The 20,181-nt window shown below is 42.4% G+C and overlaps 1 pseudogene; it reads right to left on the reverse strand.

Moving 5' to 3' along the window:
• Positions 1-1,403: 1,403 nt before the first annotated feature.
• On the reverse strand, positions 1,404-12,504 carry LOC120292461 (annotated as a pseudogene).
• Between the last annotated feature and the right edge of the window lie 7,677 nt (positions 12,505-20,181).

Below are 20,181 nucleotides of genomic sequence, written 5' to 3' on the forward strand. Positions count from 1 at the left end.
TTCTTTGTTTTTATTATTTTATGATCCAGGGGCACGAACATTGGAACCCAGCTCCCTAGAGGCCCATGGAACCCCCTACGACACCCATGAATCAGTTAAGTCCAGACCAAGAGGCAGAAGAAACATGACCCAAGGGTTTGCACAAAATTGGTAATCTGTGCTCAAAGAAATCAAAAACCATGAAGAGAAAAACTGGTTGGACAAAAAGCATAGAGATTCCATCGCCACATAGCGTGAACAATAAATCATTTACTAACAGAATACTTGTGTGCGAGATATTGAATAGATCTTATTATGGGTCCAACCTCTAACCATTCATCAATGTAAAGAAAAGCCGGAACTTGTAGTGGTGAAGAGAAGTCCCTCTCAAAATGCTCTATTTTTATCATATAAATGACTTAATCCCTGACTCCACACACTGCGACCTAAGATAGCATCAACATCATGTGCATTTAATTCTGCAATTTCTCGCCAGAGTTATTGTGTATCTAGAAACTGGGGGAGCAGGAAAAAAAACGCCTTGACTGGAAAAATTCTGATGTCATATGATTAAGGGAAAACATTAAAACATAACTCCACAACGATAGGGCACCTTACAAACCGGACGATTAGAGCCAGATTTCATCGATTTCATGATGCATGAGCTGGACAAGAGCAATGAGAGATGGTTGTCAAGTATCCAAACATGCGTCTATGACAACATTTCATCCAAGGAACCAATGACGAGAAACAAGGTATAGTTGGCTTACTTGCAGAACACGTGATTACATAGGAGTGAAACCGCAGAATTCAACGGGCTCAAGCTGCAAGAGATTGACAGCACCGCAATCAGCACTCCCAATAGGCAAACCCAATCACCAAACAGCAAGAAGTAAAGGGTTCATCACACTACGTTTTTTTAAACATTTCAACGAGTTCATCCGGCGCTGATTCAAATTCAAATGCGACAAGCTCGCCAAAAACAAATGTGAACGAATCCCAAAAAAAAAAAAAAGATTAAGAAATGAATTCGCCTTAAGTCAAACGGCCAGAACAGGACTATTAGAAGCTGCTATCTAGCAGAAACAGAGACAAGTTCTCTTCTTTTTCATGTTGGTACGGAAGTTTCGCCAGAAACGAAGATTCACCAAACGGCAATAAGTAAAGGGTTCGCACTTCAATTTTTTCTTTTTAACACTTCAATGAGTTTATCTAGCACTGTTTCAAATTCAAATGCGACAGGCTCGCCAAACAAATGCGTTGAACCCAAAAATAAAAAATAAATAAAGATAAAGAAATGAATCCGTCTCGAGTCGAACCATCCTATCGATTTCGAATCAACCGAACAGAACAGGACAATCAGAAGCTGCTGTTGGGCAAAAACGGAGACAAGTTCTCTTCTTTTCCATCTGGGTACGGATGGCTCACCAGATGGGACACTTGAGCTCCCTGCCCATCATTTCCAGTTGACTCGGGATCGGGTCCGCCATACCCGCCTCGGAAAGTGGCGAGCTACGAGCGACCGAGCGAGAGGCAGAGGGAGGAGATGGTTTAGCGGACGAAAACCGCGAGAGCCGATGAGAATGAGCGTCCGGACTGGGAATTTCAGTGCGTTTGGGAAGCGGAGATTCACCAATTCCTTTTGAATTCTCAGCCGCCAAAAGGAAAAAACCGCAACCTGCCGGGCTCTCGGAAAGCTGTAGTTCCTACGGATATGCAAAGGGAGCGTGTCACGTCTCTGGCATCTCGCATGACTAATCCACCCAAGGAGTAAAAACACGTTATTTTGATCGATTTTTTCGTATTATAATTCGAAAGGACACAGCTTTTATATATGAAATAGATGTGTACTTCACTGATAAATGTCGCTCTAACGAGACAAAATACCAAATGTATTGACCACAAGAGAGTTGAATTCAAGCGCCACCGCCTCTTTTCTATTATTGTATTTATATGTATAGGTAAAGAATAAATTAGTAGATGTAAATAAAAATGGAAATGCCTTTCAACTTTTTTAGTTTCGAGATTTGAAAGAAAGTAATCATAATTTCTAAGCCCATATTGATTTGTTTTTTTTTTGTCTAAACCATGTCGAATTTTGTACTTGTGTAGTTTTCCATGCAATTGTATTTTTATAACATACTCCTATCACATGCCTCTCTTAATATTCGGTAGCTAAAAATAAATCCTCACAAAAAAGTAGTGAACGCGATCAGTAAGTTGGCGCCGGCGGACTCGAAGGAAGCTTCTCCACCCACCTTGCTTCTCCTCAAAACCCACGTTGTCTCTATGGCCGAAGACACCCTGTTTTCTCACAGCGGGGATATTATCGGTTGTGACTGGTTCTGCTTCTCCATCTTCTTCAACCAGAGCTCTAATGGCCGACGTTCTCTCTCTCTCCCTTTTTGCTCTCTCGTCTTCAAGTGAGTTTTCTTCAGTGAAGAACCGATTTTCTAAATCCCGAACGTTGTTTCCCCTCAATTTCCTTGCTCTCTCAGCTTTCTCTGGTTTCACCCCAGCGACCTCTCTCTAGCCAGCCGTTCTTCCTCAGCGGAGCTTTCCTCTCGCTCCTTCATGGTCATGCGTCGGTCACTGTTGCTGCGCTTCATCCTTCGTTACAAACGGTCGCTCGTGGCTGTTCCCTCTGTGACGTCTCACGTAGGGGTGAGCGCGGTTCCCGGTAGAACCGAGAACTGGAGAACCGAACCGGAGGTTTCGGTTCAGTTCCCGGTTCCAGAGAGGCCGGTTCCGGTTCCGATTCCCGGTTCTCTTTTTCTGGAACCAGCGGTTCTCGGTTCCAGTTCCCAAACTTAAAAATTCTGTTTGGTCGTCCGGATTTCTAAATAGAATATGATTGGATATGATGGGATAAGAAATCATGGTTTTCTTCATATCCCATCAATTGTTTGGTGAAACATAAAATCCTACGCTTATTTTCTTTCTCCGTCGTTGATCCTTGATCCTTTTGCTTAATTGTTGGTAATGTTAGCTACGTTAGGCTCCATGAACTCTCTATTTCCGAGAAAAACTATATTATTACATTCTTCCCAAGTTCACTAGCATATATCGTTTTGTATTCTCTTTAATGAATTCTTCCCAAGTTCACTAGCATATATCGTTTTGTATTCTCTTTGATGAATGACAAGCTTATTTGTTAATGTTGCATTTTTTTCCGTTTAGAAAAAAAAAAAAAAACATGTTGGGAACTCGGAACCAACCCTAACCTGTGACGCAAGGGTAGGTTTGAGTTTTTATTCAACGGGTAGGTTAGGGTTAAGGCGGAGCGAACCTGTAAAGAACCTGTAACCACTCACCCTTAGTCTCACGGTCCTCTCTTCAGTCACCGCACGCGCCTTCTTCGCTCACGGACGCGAGCATGCGAAAGAAAAGGAGCTCGGGACTTGGGCTGGGCCTTCTCTAAGCTTTGATGGGCTAAGGAGAAAATAGAAACAGAAGGAATGGGCTGCGGGAATTAAAAAAAAGGCTGCGCGCAAGAGTTCTTCTGGCCCACAACTTGCTGAAAAAATTGGGCTAAGCCCCTCACCCGATTTAGTCAAGGTTTTTTTTTTTTTTTTTTTTTAATTACTATCTCTAATTTTTTTAGTATTGCTATTATTTGCATTTTTATGCTTTTGCCAAAAATGGACACTTGAATGGTTGACAAAATTTGGGCATCAACACTTAACAGCACTAGTTAAAAGCCTTAAAAAAACAAGTGCCTTATCAAATCACATTGGATACTTAAAAAAGTAGACATTTTAAGGAACTAATTGCACTGAACATCAAAGTTGCATTTCAAAAGAATATTTAATAAGTTTTAACGAGTCTTCCGAGACACTTTACTAACATTTTCCTTCTAAGCAAGCACTTAGGGTCTCCTGCACATGGTAAACATTCATTTTTGACCAGTGATATGGTCCAATCAACCTATATAAAAGTTAACAGAACATTGGAGTTTGTTCAACAACTTTCATATATGACAATCAACTAGTACAACTCCTTCAAAAAGCAGAACCGTGATTCAAGGTTTAATACTGTGGTATTGATGCAAGCCTAGGGTAGACTTTCTCAAACAATAGGATCGGGAGAGTGACTCGCACACGGAAACAGGACAAACAGGAATTTCAGCACTGCGCAAGCTCAGGAGAACAGTCGTATCTTTGTCGATACAGATCAGATCGACCTGATTTCAAAGCCAAATGAACAAAGACTTCTGGATCTACAATTTCTCTGTTTTGGATTTTCTGAAATAAGCACTGTAGGATAGTCGAAATTAGGTTGGAAATAACGAACAGAATAGGAAAAGATAGAAACTCCGTTGGTTGCTCTTCTAGGCCTCCAAGGAAGTTGAGGGGGCACCGATTCTTCTAGATCGATGATTGCAACTCTTCAAGGATGCAGATTTCAAAAGCTCCGACTCTTCAAGGACGAAGTGAAAACTTTTCTAGGTTTTCAAAGGGATGAACTCTACAAGGTTTACGATACTTGCTTCAAGCAAAGTTTTTCATTCATCAAAAGCTGTTCGTCTTCTACAAGAAATTGGACTTATATCGTCAAAGAAATAAAGACGGAGCATTGCAACTAGGAGAAATAAAGACAGGACATTAAAATTAGCAGAAATAGTAAAAGCATAACGTCTTCGTGGCAAGGTGTCTTTCCAACTTCCGGGATGGACTCAAGATGTCGTTATGGCTTCTCGGTTTCGTCGAGCTTTAATGCGGGCCGATCTTCTTGGTCGAGAGAGCCGGTCTTCAATGTGGGCTGCATCAGGTATTTAGCTTACAATTCTCATTTCACCATATCCTTTGCCACTGCCGAATTTGTTTGTTTTGACCGAGTCATAAGTGCAGCGTGGCAAGGTTCTTTCCTTCCTCAATCTCAATGTTTCTGTATTGACCAACCTACATAAGGCAAAAGCAACCGCATGAGGCAAACGCTGTGCCTCTCATATTCCTTCCTCCCTCCAAGATTTGTTTCAACCACCCTATAGAAGTAGGGTTATATAGACATATGGCCCAAGCCTCAACAATAACTTGAGTGTCAAGACCGCACAGTGAACACAACCCGTTAGAGTTTCTCATCACGTGTCTTAGCCCTGTAGACTTTGGGGAGAACCAAAAATGACAAGCCAGCCAATGTCCAGTAAACAGAGGCTGTACTCAAACAAAGTCAAGTCGAAAAAATCCTTTCTACATTAAATGTTGACAAATTAGTTATAACATCAGCATGCCCTTTTGACAGAGACAGAACAACTTTCGACTTCTTTACCATTTCACTGAGCTTCCTTAACTGTCAGCCTCACCAGCCTACAGCAGTAAGCCCTAACATCCGAAATGTTGCTTCAGTCATTAGCGTTCCTCTCTCCAGCATTCGTTTAGAGCACTCAAAAGCTTACAGTACTCTTCCACGAGAACATAATCCAATCACCAAAAGATCCAGTGCATGACAACAAGGACAATGCCCTTTTTTTTATAGTAGAAATGAGGACAGTGCCCTTTGTCCACCAGGTATTCCCATAAATGCAACCTCAAATCAACTTGTCCTTTAATACAAAAATACTTCATCAGCATGACCACCGTCTGAGTTTTAGGCACAAAGTTTCTCTCTAACATTTTATGATATAACTCACATACTGTCTATTTCTTTTGATCTCATTGATCCAAAGAACAATGTGTGGTAGGTCATGTTATCATGCCCAGTGTGCTTGGCATTCATCTCACCCATCAAGGTGGCAACATTTACATACTTTGCTTTTATCGGTGCACTGATCACGGCATTATAGGCTGCAATATCCAGTTGCATATTTCTTGTAAAATTCCCATCAAACAATTCCTTTGCCTTCATTAGATTCCGAGTAACCCCTGCACCATGAATCAAAGTAGTCATTGTCTCATCAGAAGGCAAGCAACTGACCCCTTCCATTTCTTCGAGAAGCCTTAGACCATCTCCTACACAACCTCTCTTACGATAAGCATCAATCCTGATATTATGTCACTGGGTTAGGTTTAAAACCTGTTCTAACCATCTAGTGGTAAAACAACTCCACTGAGGTCACATCACCTGACTCTTTAAATCCCAAGAGCAGTATATTCATGGTCTTTTCATCGGAAGAGAATCGTGAATGCATCTCATTGAACAAGGACCGTGCTTCCTTCTTCTGCCTATGCATGCAAAATGCCCGAAGAAGTATATTGAAATCATCCGTACCAAATTTCCTTCCAACAAACAAATCATTCTCCATCCTTTCAAATGCCAGGAGAGTATTGTCATACGACTCGAATTTCACAATCTTCGATATCATGATGCTCATCGCCTTTAGCGTGAGCACTGATGGGTGTGTTCCCCGCATCTCGTCCATCAATTCCCAAGCTTTCTCAAAGTACTGCATCCTCGCAAGAATGTGGAGAGTTCTTTCGAATGCCACCGAAGTCGGACTGCGCGCCAAATGGCAGACAGTGTATCTGAAGAACTCTAGAGCTTTGAGACCATTGGAATGAGCCGAATAAATGACCAAGCACGTCCTCTACAAAGGTGGCGGAAAGAGTATGCGGCGGGATGAGCTTCCAGAGGACTAGTTGAAGCAGGCTATCGGGAAATGGGTGATCATTTATGATTTTGGCGATTCTGTCAATCTCGTTATCCCTTCCCAGAGGAGCAGCGGCACAGAGAAGTCGGGACAAGAAGCGCCGAAGTGGAACTCTAGCGAACTGATTCTGGGTCAGTCATTTCATCGAACTCTCATGATCAATAGGATTTCCGATGACCAAAGCAATCAATTCTCCTGTGGGTTCTTCCGGAATCTACGACTACGTCAACCAGGAGTCAAATGCTCGGCTATCAACGGTCACCCATCACCAGAATTTCGCGTTCGAACACACTTGTGAAGCGATTTGATCAAGCGATGCTGTTTTCAAAAATTGGAACGAGAAAGGAACACTCCCCTCCTCATCTTCTTCGCGACCGCGGCGGCACTCTGGAGCTTGAATCTCGGTCGATTTGCAGGTCCAGTCCACGGTTGGCCAAGAATGCGAGATCGCCGCGCTCGAAATCTGGAAACTTGCGTGCTTGTCTGCTTTGAAATGCGCTCTTGCTCCCGCAGCATCTGCTGCACCGTTAACCTGATGTATTAAGGAAAATTACGAATTGCAAAGAGAATTATTGACCGATAGGATTAATACCATGAAAAATTACAAATTAGTACTATCATGATAAATATATCCTAAATTAACTTTTTAATCATCAAAAATATCAAATCAGTATCCATGTGATAAATTTATTCCAAATTAATGTTGTTATCATAAAAATCTCAAATTGATATATTTGTAATAGATTTACCCTCTGTTAATTTCCATTAAATTTAATTATTATCACAAAAAATCATAAATCAGTACACTTGTGATAAATAGAAGATAAACCCCAAATTGGTATACTTGTCAATTGCCATGTGTCATTCAACTTAATAATTTGACGGTAAAATTTAACAAAAATTAACGAACGGTAAATTTGTCACAAATGTACAAATTTATGATTTTTTATGGTTAAAAAATTAGTTTGGGATAAATTTATCATAAATGTACTAGTTTGGAGTTTTTGAGATATTAACCCTAAAGAAAATCATGAATAAAAAAGAACATTATAACTGATTGGTTGAACATATTTACTCCTCCGCTCAACTAGGTATTTTATTAATGATACAAAGAAATTTACTATTTTCGTAGGTAGCAATCAAAGAAGTTACTACAATGAAAGGGAAATTACATCTAAAGAATTGATACCAAAGGAGAGTTAGTAGGTAAATTACTATTAGTAATGATAAATACGAACACCAAACGAAAGTTATATTCACCAAGGAAAAGTTACGACCATATCAGGTACTAATAACAAGGTAACCAATGTTTATTATTTTCTTAGGTATATGACTATTTCTCATGTGAAATTATTAACCATAAGATCCACAAAACTTACAACAGCCTATGGAAAGTTTCGTCCTTTAATGAAAAGGTACAAAATTATAAGTAACAAATAAGCTACTACTACTATTAGTGACGATTGAATGTAAAAGGAAAGTAATGACCAACGATAAGGTAGTTTAGTTACAAAAGGAGAAGAAAAATTACAATTAACATTGATATATTACTATTCTTTTGTGGAATATTACAATCCATAAGTACTATGTACGTACAATGACGGAAGCAAAATTATGTCCTAAGAAGAAATGATACAAAATTATAAGTAAAAGTAAATTAATATTAGTGAGGACAATTATGAAGGTCAAAAGAATGTTACAACCTATTAATTAGTTTAGTTACAATAGGAGAACGGAATTTACAATTCACTTAGGTAAACTACTATATTTGATGAAATATTACCAATCACAAGACCCACATAACTTAGGACGATGAAAACAAAATTACGTCCTCTAAACATATGTTACATAATGATATTTAACAGGTAAATTACTATAAGTGAAGATAAATACAGAGTGGAAGGAAAGTTAGGGATTATAGTTTGCTAAATGCATTTAAGTTCCTCTTAACTTACGAACACTATGAAACATAAAACTCAAAGAGGTTACAACAACTAGACTAAATTTACGATCTTTAAGAAAAAGTTAGATATCGATAAGTAAGGAAAGGAAAGTTATTATCAATGAGGTTAATTATGGATACGTAAGGAAACTTATAATCAACATGGTTTACTAACAATAAAAGAAAGTTACACAACAATTACTAGTAACTTGGGAAAATTACAAAGTGTAATACTCACAAAAGCTACGACGATGGAAAAAAAAATAACAATCTCCAAGGAAAGTTAGAATATAATAAGGGGAAAAGTGCCAAAAAAGTCCTAAACATTTTTACATTATGCCAATTCAGTCCATTTCGGCCAATTTTGGTCGAATTTTGCTAACTGAACGCCGGTCAGCTGACATGGCCTGATAGATGCTAACGTGGACAACTTTAATAATATTTTAATTTTTTTGAATTTCTTTTCTTTTCTTTTTTTCTTCTTCTCATCTTCCTCTAGCCAGTCGCCGGACCTCGGCGACCAACCAAAGGCGACGGCCAACGAGGTTGACCTCAACCTTGCCGGCCACCTCGCCAATGGCCGTGAGGGCAGCCTCGCGCTGGGCGGCAAGGCTCGCCCTCACCCGCCCGGCACGAGGCCTGGGCAGCGAGGCTCGCCCTTGTTGGATTTGCCTCGCGCCGAGCTGGCGGGGCTCGCCCTCACCGGCCATGGGCGAGGCTCGACCCTCACTAGATCCGACAAGGGCGAGCCTCGCAACCCAGGCCTCGAGGGTGGCCTCGCGCCGAGTAGGCGAGGCTCACCCTCACCAAATCTAGCGAGGTCAAGCCTCATCAACCATGGGCAAGGTTCGACCCTTGCCAAATCTGGCAGGGGCGAGCCTCGTCGCCCAACACGAGGCTACCCTCGCGGTCACTGGTGAGGTGGTCGATGAGGTCAACCTTGACCTCGCCAGCCATTGCCTCTGGCTGGTCGCCAAGGTCTGGCGACCGGCTGGAGGAAAAAGAGGAGAAGAAATTTTTTTTAAAAAAATTAAAATATTATTAAAAGTTGTTCACGTCGGCGCCTATCGGGCCACGTCGGTGGCCGACGTCCGTCAGCAAAATCCAGCCAAAATTGGTCAGAAATGATTGAATTGGCACAACGTAAAAAGGTTTAGGACTAAATCGGCACAAAGAAAAAGGTTTAAGACTTTTTTGGCACTTTTCCCATATAATAAGTATTAGGTAAATTTTTATTACTGAGCACTGGTATGAACTCCAAAGGAAAGTTGTGATCATTTAGTTAGATTACTAACTACAAGAGAAGGAATTTACTATTGACCAAGGTAGACTTTCATTTGTTGTGAAATACTAGAATAATAGCCGACACGGAAAAATACGATGAAAGAAAAATTACGTTGTCCGAAAAAAGCTCACAAAAGGATATTTAACCGGAAAATTTTTGTTAGTAAGGACAAATACTATCATTAGAAGAAGGTTACGATAAAATGGTGTAGCTTGCTTTGTTATTTACAAGAAAATAAGGAAAATTTACCACTACACTGTTGGAGAAAATTATGAACAGCGAAAGAAAGTTACGATGAATGCAGCAAAAAACTTAGAAAACCTAATTAAACTTACTATCATTGGAAGATCAATGCAAAGTACATTGAAAAGTTAGGATAAAAGAGGTAGTTTACTAAATATAGGAGAACTTCACATAAAAGTTGCGTGGAGAGAGTCGTGGGGGGAAGCAGAGAGAGATGTAGTGCCTGAGGTTCGACCGCAGCAACTGCAAGGCAATAGAGGCGGCAAGGCTTGCGCGACACCATTGGGTGCAACGGAGAGAGAGCGGCGGGGTGGGGAACTATTTTATCTTTCTTCAGCTTAAATCTCACCCACCTTAGGACCAATATAATCTGAACTGCAAGAAAAATGCTAAATTTGACCTCTATAAATCAAATTCTTGTGGCCAAAATTTATAATTTGGTTAAAAGGAATATGGAGGTTGGGACACCTGGAGTGCCATAACTTAGCACGGAGGGACACTTAAGTGCCATAACTTTAAAATGGTACACTTGAGTGCCAATATCGGAGTAAAATGGGACATTTAAGTGCCACTCCGGCGAAAATCCAGCCAAATGGCTGACGTGGACATTTTCCGGCGAGTTTGGTTCAAAACGGCGTCATTTTGCACGCTGACGTGGCGGAAAAATACAAAAACGACGCCATTTCGTGTCTACGTGTAAATAATAATATAAAAATTAATTAAATTAGATTTAAAATTAATTTTATTTAATTAATTTTATTTAAAATATTCAAAAAAATTTAAAATTTTAAAATTTTTAAAAAATTTAAAATTTTAAAAAATTAAGAAAATTTAAAAAAATTTAAAATTTTTTAAAAAAAGGGAGGGGGAGGGAAGTCGAAGGGGCGGCGAGGGCGAGCCCTCGCCGCCGCCGCCTCCCGCCGTCGCCGGGAAGGGCCGGCGACGAGGGGGAGGGTTAGCCGGGGTCGTCGGCCCCGGCCGACCGACGAGGAGGGCTGTGAGCCCTCGCCGCCGGCCTCGGCCAAGGGCGGCGAGGCCGGCCGACCCTCCCCACTCCGTCGCCGGCCCTTCCTGGCGATGGCAAGGAGGCGGCGAGGGCTCGCGAGCCCAGATCTAGGCGAGGGTCGCGGCCCTCGCCAGATCCGGCGAGGGTTCGCGGGCCCTCGCCGCCTCCCCGCCGCCGAAGGGAAGGGCCGGTCGGCCGGGGGCCAGCAACCCTAGCCGACCCTCCCCCTCGTCGCCGGTCCTTCCCGCGACGGCGAGGAGGCGGCGGCGGCGAGGGCTTAGCCCTCGGCCGCCCCTTCGACCTCCCCTTTTTTCTTAATTTTTAATTTTTCTTAATTTTTTAAAATTTTTAAAATTTCTTAATTTTTAAAATTTTTAATTTTTTTAATTTTGTTAATATTTTAAATAAAATTAATTTTAAATCTAATTTAATTAATTTTTATATTATTATTTACACGTAGACACGAAATGGCGTCGTTTTGCATTTTCTCCGCCACGTCAGCGTGCAAAACGACGCCGTTTTGGACCAAACTCACTGGAAAGTCGCCACGTCAGCCGTTTGGCCAGATTTTCGCTGAAGTGGCACCTAAGTGTCCCATTTAACTCTAAAACTGGCACTCAAGTGTACCATTTTAAAGTTATGGCACTTAAGTGTCCCTCCGTGTCAAGTTATGGCACTTGAGCTGTACTTCGCCAAGGAATATGCTTCTAACGACCAATATTAGTTTGATTGGCTTCCTCTCATGATCTTTGGACACGTCTCCCCGTGGCTTCTTTCATTTGCCACTAGGCGGATTCTTTCGTTTGTCCCTTTGATCATGGATAACTTCGTCTTCCCCTTCTTCGTCCTGGTGTTGATATGCTTCCCCACCTTTTCTTCCAAACTTAGAAGAGTCGGACTAATGGAGGCCTAAACTGCGGCTATAGCCTTGGATAATTCTTGCACTCCTTGCTATTGCGACTCCAACCTCGTCCAAGGGTTAAGCCCGTCCATGAATGTGAATAGAAACGTAAACTTGTTTATATTCGAAATCTCCAACGAGAGCTCAGTCAAGTCCTGCACATGCTCACAAACATTACCCTTCTGCATGAGATGGCATATCTTAATACGCTTCATCCTTAGCAAACTTTGAGAAGATTTGGTCCACAAAGACGGTGACGAATGTGGCCCAATACTTGATCAGCTTGGTACCCCGCCTCAGTGTCTCAGCTACATCGCCAACAAAGCATGACAACATCAGTTAAGTACATGGCAACAACCCAGACCCATGTCTTGTCCTTGATTCCTCCGGTATTGAAGTATTGTTTCATGCCTCATATGAAGTTCTCCACCTCCCTGGTAAATTTATTACCCTTGAACTCCTTTGGCTTTGGAACATCCACCTCTAAAGTCAGCATTATGGTGAACATTCCGCTCACCATGGCCATCTTGCGAGCCTTGAGGTCCTCTTTGACCATCTCCATAGCCTCTCGAAAGGTCATTTATCATGGACTCAAGAGCATCATTCCTCTCATGCAAATGGCCGGCGAGATGATTCAAAGTAGCTAAAAAATGATTGCGAATTGTCTCCCCAACCTTTCAACTTTTTCAAATCCTCGAATGTATCTTTCAAATTCGGCCACGACTAACATAATCTTAGTGAGATTATCCTCGAACAAGGACATGATATCAACCGATTGAGTCCCCTTGGCATGAAACTCCCCTTGAGCCTTGTCTCTAGCAACAACAATAGCAATAAAAACCAATTTGGACATTCTCTTGACCACTTGGTGTGCACCACCAACTCTCTTACTGACACTGTGTACGACTTATTCCGGTATAATTTGTCATGCACCAACACTTGAGAATGCGTGTAGCACTCAGGCTTCCTTCGACTCATTCACCCCTTATTAGAATTGCCTAAGCTCAGCCTTCCATCATTTCCTCATTCGCTTGGCCCACCTAGGATTGTAGAGAGAAGTGTATGGAAGAGAATGCTCTATTGTTCTTATCATGTTGAATTTGTGGGATGATACAAATGAAGGGGAAATAATCCCTTTGTATACATAAGTCCTAATTACAACCGTAAATCTTCCCTTGGTTTAATGGAGGAGATCCAATTTCCCTAGCTACCATTTACCTTATTAAATAGTAATCTCCTCTATAATATAAGTGTACATTTCCAATACTGTCCCTAGAAATATTCTAGAATACTTATGAAACCTCGAACTGCTAGAAGCTTTTGGGCATGCTTGGTAATCTTGGCCATCTCCTTAGCCTCCATGACACTCTCCAAGATTCTCTCTCTCTCTCTCTCTCTGAATCCCTTCTTGCCTTCTCAAAATAAATCCAAATGCTTCACTCCAGTGTTTTATTTTTTTGGGAAAATGTCACAAATGGTCCCTATACTATTACCTAATGTGCAATTTGGTCCCTAAACTTTCGATTGGCTCAATTTGGTCCTTAAACTATTGATAAATATTCGATTTGGTCCCTGAACTTTCAATCGGCTCAATTTGGTCCCTGAATTATTTGATAAATGTCTGATTTGGTCCTTGAACTTTTGATCGGCTCAATTTGGTCCCTAAATTATTGATAAATATTCGATTTAGTCCTTAGTTACTGTTTTTCCTTTTTATTTTTTTTTTTTATTTTTTAATAATTTTTTAATAATTTTTATTTTTTTTGCTTATTCTCTCTTCCCTCCGCCGACTCCGGCGGAGGGAGCCGGCTCCGCGAGGCTCGCCCTCGCCGGACGCAGCGAGGGCGGCCCTCGCCGGCGTCGGCGAGGGGCTCCCTCGCAGATCCGGCGAGGCCCCTCCCGGCGTCGGGCGAGGGAGCTCCTCGCCCGCCCCCCTCGCCGTCGTCGGGCGAGGGGCTCCTCGCAGATCCGGCGAGCGAGCCCCTCGCTCGATGCCAAGCTGCGAGGAGCCCCTCGCCCGACGCCGGGCTGCGAGGGAGCCCCTCGTCGGCGTCGGGCGAGGGGCTCCCTCGCCGATCTGCGAGGGAGCCTCTCGCCCGACGCCGGCGAGGGGCTCCCTCGCCCGACTCCGGGAGGGGCTCCCTCGCCGGATCTGCGAGGGAGCCTCTCGCTCGACGCCGGCGAGGGCCGCCCTCGCAGATCTAGCGAGGGGTGCTCCTCGCCCGACGCCGACGAGGGGCTCCCTCGCAGCCCGGCGTCGGGCGAGGGGCTCCCTCGCAGCTGGCGTCGGGAGAGGGGCTCGCTCTCCGGATCGCGAGGGAGCCCTCGCCCGACGCCGGCGAGGGCTCCCTCGCTCGACGCCGGGCGAGGGCCGCGGAGCCGGCTTCCCCCGCCGGAGCCGGCGGAGGGAAGAGAGAATAAGCAAAAAAAAAAAAAAAAAAAATAAATCAAAATAAAAATAAAGAAAAAAAAAAAGAAAAACAGTAACTAAGGACTAAATCGAATATTTATTAATAATTCATGGATCAAATTGAGCCGATCAAAAGTTTAGGGACCAAATCAGACATTTATCAAATAGTTCAGGGATCAAATTGAGCCGATTGAAAGTTCAGGGACCAAATCGGATATTTATCAATAGTTCAAGGACCAAATTGAGCCGATTGAAAGTTCAGGGACCAAATTGCACATTAGGTAATAGTATAGGAACCATTTGTGACATTTTCCCTATTTTTTTCGAGATTCCCCTTAGAATATTAAGATCGAACCCCTTAAAAAACTTTGTCCTCAAATACTTTGAATAAGGGCAGATACTTTTGTTTCATATCTTCCTCCAGCTCCCATGTCACTTGTCTTTCACCATGATTTTGTCATTGCCCCTTCACATAAGAAATGGTGGGCTGCCTCAATACTTTTTCTTGCTAGTTTTAAGCCATGTTTTCTTGAATATTTTTCTTTCATGGAGTTTCTCCGTTATTCATATGGTTTGTAGGGTCCCATAATGAATGGCATTATTAGGGCTGGAAGTATGCTTTTGCAACCTAAATAAATGGAAAGTGTCAGGTGCTCTTGCTACGACAAGCCGCAAAGCAAGTTGATATGCTGCACCTCTAATCTCCATGTAGCATGAATTCAAAATGGAATGTGTTAATTTCGTTTATAGAATAATTTGAAAAAAAAAACATCAATGAGCATAATTAATCCGAAGACCATGAAATTATAAATTGTACTTTCGTCATATTGTTCGAGGAATGGTGACATTATATGTGATGTCTTGGGTATGTCACACCCTACATGCGTCATTACCAATCATTTTTTTTCCTTTAATTAATAGCATGCGAAAGCACCAAAAAACACATAACAACACACCATACAAGAATACACGAGTTAATAATAGACATAGATCTCATTATGCCAACTTTATATTTAAAAACCCAGAATATTATTCCACGCATTACACAAAACACAAAAGACTTGGGACGACGATGACATTTACGAAGATGACTGGATTGATGAGGAAGAAGTGGAGGATGAGGAGGGCGAGCATGTCAATTGCGTTGTTAGGAGACTATTGCTCGCTCCGCGAAGAGAAGACACGCAGCGGAATAGTCTTTTTCGTGCCCGTTGTACCGTCAACGGCAAACTTTGCGATGTCATCATCGATAGCGGAAGTTGTGAGAACATAGTGTCCAAGGCTTTGGTGGACCATCTACAACTAAAGACAGAGTTACATCCCTCCCCTTATACAATCGGGTGGATTAGTAAAGGGGCCGAACTCAAGGTGACGCAGGTATGTCATTTACCTATTTCAATTGGAAAGTCCTATAAGGACACCATAATTTGTGATGTAGTGGAGATGGATGCATGTCATGTCCTATTGGGGCGACCATGGCAATACGATGTTGATATCACTCATAGAGCTCGTGAGAACACATATTCTTTTGTGTGGAAAAAGACGAAAATTATTTTGAAGCCAATGAGTAACACTCCCCAGGCCCCAAAGAAGCAAAGTGCAGGAATTATGCTAAACGTTCGTAAACGTGAGGGCATGTATATGATTGTGGAGAAAGGTAATCAAGAAGCCATTATTCCAATTCCGGTGGCTCTTCAGCCCTTATTGAGGGCATTCAGCGATGTTATTCCGGAGGATCTACCTGTTGGATTACCACCCTTGAGGGATTTCCAACATGAGATTGACTTTCTTCCAGGAGCGAGCCTCCCTAATTTGCCGCACTACCGGATGAATCCGAAGGAGAACCAGATTTTGCAAGACCAAGTGGGAGAGCTGCTTCGAAAAGGCTTCTTGCGCGAAAGCATGAGCCCTTGTGCAGTACCCGCACTCCTCACTCCGAAGAAAGATGGAAGCATGCGTATGTGCGTTGATAGCCGGGCAATTAATCGGATTACTGTCAAGTACCGATTCCCAATCCCTCACTTGGATGACATGCTCGACCGGCTTGCAGGATCAAAAGTCTTTACAAAGATTGATCTACGTAGCGGATACCACCAAGTACGCATCCGCCCTGGCGATGAATGGAAAACGGCCTTTAAAACAAGTGATGGTTTGTATGAATGGCTTGTCATGCCGTTTGGCCTCACGAACGCGCCTAGCACCTTCATGCGTTTGATGACTCAAGTTCTTAAACCTTTTATTGGCAAATTTGTTGTGGTCTACTTTGATGACATTCTCATATATAGTCCCGATGACCAACAACATATGGAGCATCTAAGGGACGTCTTATCGGCCTTGCGATCGAACCAATTGTACATTAATTTGAAGAAGTGTAGCTTCATGACTGATCGACTTCGCTTCTTGGGATATATTGTCGGAGCAGAAGGCCTTCAAGTTGATGCAGAAAAGGTAGCTACCATCCGCGATTGGCTGACTCCCCAAACCGTTGGGGAGGCGCGTAGCTTCCACGGGCTTGCGACATTCTACCGACGCTTTATTCGGAATTTCAGTTCTATTATGGCTCCGATTACCGAGTGCTTGAAGAAAGGAAAATTTCATTGGGGTGACGAAGCAGAAGCCAGCTTTGCACTCATCAAGGAAAAACTTTCCACGGCACCAATACTGATGCTCCCGAATTTTGAAAAGGTATTCGAACTAGACTGTGATGCTTCTAGTGTAGGAATTGGTGCTGTTCTTTCCCAGGAAGGTAAGCCTATTGCTTATTTTAGCGAGAAACTTAATGATGTTCGCAAGCGATGGTCTACTTATGAGCAAGAGTACTTTGCTGTAGTACGAGCTATCAAGCATTGGCAGCCCTATCTTTATCAACATGAGTTTGTCCTTAACACTGACCATCAGGCACTCAAATATATTAAGAGCCAAAGACATCTAAATCGAATGCATGGACGATGGGTCTCCTTTTGGAGCAATTCAATTTCGTGCTTCGACACAAGGCGGGCCACTTGAACAAAGTCGCCGATGCACTTAGCCGTCGTGCTGCAACACTTGTCACCATGCGCACTGACGTTGTGGGCTTTGACCACCTTTGTGCTCTTTATGCTGATGATGAAGATTTTCAGGAAATTTGGGAAAAATGTTTTGAGACAGGTTCTCACGGTGACATGATCGTTCAGGACAAATTTTTATTCTTTGGCAACAAGTTATGCATTCCTCGAAGCTCTTTGCGGGAACAACTTATTCGAGAGCTGCATGGTGGCTCCCTTGGAGGACATTGTGGGCGAGATAAAACCGTTGCCTTAGTTGAGGAGCGGTATTATTGGCCTCAATTGAAACGGGACGTTGGACGATTTGTGAGAAAGTGCTACATTTGTCAGACTGCGAAAGGCCATTCTCAGAACACTGGACTTTACACCCCTCTACCTATTCCTTCTGGACCTTGGATAGACATTTCAATGGATTTCGTGTTAGGGCTTCCCCGAACCCAACGAGGTATGGATTCTGTTTTTGTGGTAATGGACAGGTTTACAAAGATGGCACACTTTATCCCTTGCAAGAAGACTTCGATGCTTCTCATGTAGCGAGTTTATTTTTTCGAGAAGTAGTTCGTTTGCATGGTGTTCCAAAACTATCACCTCGATCGTGATACCAAATTCCTTAGTCATTTTTGGAGGACCCTCGGGCGTTTATTTGGGACGGATTTGCAGTATAGCAGTTCCTTTCATCCTCAAATCGATGGGCAAACTGAAGTTGTCAATCGTACTATGGCGGATATTATTCGGTGTCTTTGTAGTGACATGCCAAAGCAATGGGACCGGTATCTTGCTCCTGCTGAGTTTGCTTTTAACAACACCGTCAACCGTTCCACGGGCAAGTCTCCGTTTGAGGTTATCTATGGGCGAACGCCACAACATACACTGGATCTCGTGCCTTTGCCCAAAGTCCCAGGATATAGTGTTGCAGCTGAAAACTTAGCAACAAAATTACAAGAGATACAAGAGGGTGTGAAGCAACAGCTAGAAGCTTCCACTACAGTTTACAAAGTTGCTGCAGATAAACATCGTCACCTCAAGGTCTTTGCTGAGGGTGATGAAGTAATGGTCTACCTCCGCAAGGAACGGTTTCCTGTTGGTACATATAACAAGCTGAAGCACAAGAAAGTTGGTCCCGTCGAATTGTGAAGAAAATCAATGATAATGCCTATGTTGTTGATCTTCCTAGTGACCTCAACATCTCCCGACATTCAATGTAGCGGACCTATTTGAGTATCATCCTCCGATACTCCTCTTTATCCTAATCATAACTCGGGGTCGAGTTCTTCGAAGTGGAGGAGACCGATGTAGAACAATATGCAAATGCCTTTCGGAAACAATGGAGCGTCATAAGAGCGGGCGGTCCCACAAATCAAAGAGGATTGTGTGATCTTCAAGATTGCAAAAGGGATTACAATATATTAGATTTCAGATATTTTGGTTTATCTGAAATATTCTGGTTTATCAATATCGTTTCTTTAATTTGTTATTAGATTTTAGATTTTCTAGTTTATCAATATCTTTTCAAAATTGTTACTAGATTTAAGTTATTTTGTTATTTTCTAGATGGCGACCTTCTTATAAATAGGCGCCAAAGATATTGTAATCGGCACTTCATTATTGAAAATAAACACCATCTTTTGGAATTCTTTCCAAAGCATCGCTTTCTCTGCGTCACTTCATCACTACTCTTGCCCAAAAACCTGCTTGTACAAAAGACAACCCACCCACTACAGGTCGAGAACCTCACCCAACTATTCGTCGCCTTCACCATCAAAGCCCCTCAATGTTCCGATCAAATCGCCCTTGAGGTTCAAGTACCAAGCAACAAAATAGTGAGGGATCCATATGGGAGTCCCTCGTCGACCCCTATAGTGGACGTACACTTAGTATAATAGGCATCCAACCCAGGTATAAACATAGTCTCATAATCACACTCGTGATGCACAGACACTCCAAAAAGCATAGCCGATGAGCTATCCATCTTACATTTCTATAAAAAAATATAAATGAGTGAGCCGAAGCCTAATAGGTGAAATCTCTAGGTTTTAAGTAAATAAATCATCTTACCTCTCAACCTAGCATAACAATCAAGAGCATCTGAAACAATATAATCAATGCATGAGCATACATCTTACCTTCTATTGCAAATGCCTCACACGAATGCATGGTATAATCTACCACTTATGGCATGTAATTTCTTGATGCATCAGTATCATCCGGTGCCTCATCAACTTGCAAATATGTATATTCATGAGCATGTATTATGCTTATCATCACTCCTCCTCCCAGAACACTCCCTAAGGCATCCCGATTACACAGCGAGGCATCCCAATCACACAGTAGAGCATCTCAACTACATGGCATCCTACACCACCCATCCACAAGGGCATCTCAACTACATGGCATCCTACACCACCCATCCACAAGGCATCTTGATCACACAACGAGGCATCTCAAATACTCCTCGAAGCATCCCAATCACACAACAAGGCATTACAATTCTAGGGCATCATCACACACCACTATATGAGTGATGGAATCATATCACACTTCATCTTTAGTCATATGATGCAATGCACACGTTATTAATACCGCATGATTTTACGTGCATTAAGAATAGAACCAACATTCATATCAACAATCGGCATCCATTTCAAAACACCTTTCACACGCTTACCTCTTTTCCGTTTCTCATGCAAACATATATAATACTCAATAACCAACATATTCGGCATATAATTCTAAATAGTAAATGATGGTTATGGATAGATAAGTCTAAAGCATAAGGAAGTGTTTC

This window comes from Eucalyptus grandis, chromosome 4, assembly GCF_016545825.1.
Source record: "Eucalyptus grandis isolate ANBG69807.140 chromosome 4, ASM1654582v1, whole genome shotgun sequence".
Classification (NCBI taxonomy): Eukaryota; Viridiplantae; Streptophyta; class Magnoliopsida; order Myrtales; family Myrtaceae; genus Eucalyptus; species Eucalyptus grandis.